The sequence below is a fragment of the Microtus ochrogaster genome, chromosome 8 (assembly GCF_000317375.1).
Source record: "Microtus ochrogaster isolate Prairie Vole_2 chromosome 8, MicOch1.0, whole genome shotgun sequence".
Classification (NCBI taxonomy): domain Eukaryota; kingdom Metazoa; phylum Chordata; class Mammalia; order Rodentia; family Cricetidae; genus Microtus; species Microtus ochrogaster.
In genome coordinates, this window is record NC_022015.1 from 43954803 (window position 1) to 43956226 (window position 1424).

Below are 1424 nucleotides of genomic sequence, written 5' to 3' on the forward strand. Positions count from 1 at the left end.
AGAGCTAGTGGGCCAAGCAGTGTTTAAAAGAATACAGTGTCCGTGTAATTATTTCGGGGCATAAGCAAGCCAAGCAGCTGGGGTGCTGGGGACGCAGCCCCGCCGCTCCTATTACAACAGGGCATCACATGTGGAAGTAATTTTAGAAGATGATGGCTCTTCTCCCGAAAAAGTTTGTTCTCAGGGTTAGGGACATCAATTATGGGTTGATTATAACTGATATAGCGTTTGGGGTAGGGGTGGAAGTTTTGTAGGCTCAGGGATCTCACTTGAAAAAAAAGGAATTGAATGGGATAATTGTTAGATTAGTTTGAGGTTACTCACACTAATAATGATAGTGAGTAAAAGAGTGACTATTTGTGAGGTATTATTTATAGAAAATTTACATTAGTATATATTCCTGTATATTGATACAAATTCAAATTGTTGTATTGAATATGCTTCTATTTCTGCTTACAATATTTGTACACCTATGAAAAGTAATTTTATCATATTGTATGCATACATGTTTTACCTCTAAGATATTTTGTATAATTATATAATTTAGGATATATTTATTATATTGCTTTATCCAACTCTAATCAAGATACTTATTCATTGTTTACATTTTGAGGCCATTGTCCTTGTTTACTGCACTGCTATTTAAAGATTGTTTAATATTCTAATATTAAGTCTTAGTCTTTAAGTTATACAGGTATAAAGTATTATAGGTCAATATTCATCCATGTTTGTCATACTTATAGTTAGACTAATTAGGTTCCTTAGATACATAAAGATTGTATTCTGCATAGGTAGGTAATCTTCAGCTACTTCAAAGAATTGTAGAATACAACATTTAAATTACTTTGGGTTCTGTTGATATGAGGCATGATTGCTTCTGGCAGCGCCATTCTATTCCTGAGAGAATGCTGGCCATGAACACTCTACTCTACTTGAAGCTTGTTTTTATCTTGGCAAAACTGGCCTTTGGGCAAAAAATAGCCCATGCCTTGAGTACTGGCAAAGTGCATGGTGTGTGGATAAGAAATGCAGGATACAAAACAAAAAATGACTCCAAACCTTGCCAAGACAGGGTAAGACAGAGGACGATTTTGAAATTTTTCCTGCCTCTGAAAATGGTCTGTCAGTTACTCTAGGCCTTAGCCAAGACTGGTTGCTCCAATATTGCAAATGCAACTGTGGGTGAATGCCCAGGTAGCTAGTTATCTCTGTCACTTACTGCACATTTTGAAAGTTGCTTGATTGTACTTCCTGTTTACTCAAGTAATATTATTTCCCTTCTCTGGTCTTTGATGATGTTGAAGACTAGATAGTCATAGTTACTTTTCTCTTATGACATTGCCAAGCCATTTCTAATAGGAGACTTAGACTCCTTAGGATGGGATAATTATTGAAACATTTAGCTTATTTTCTTGCTTAATATT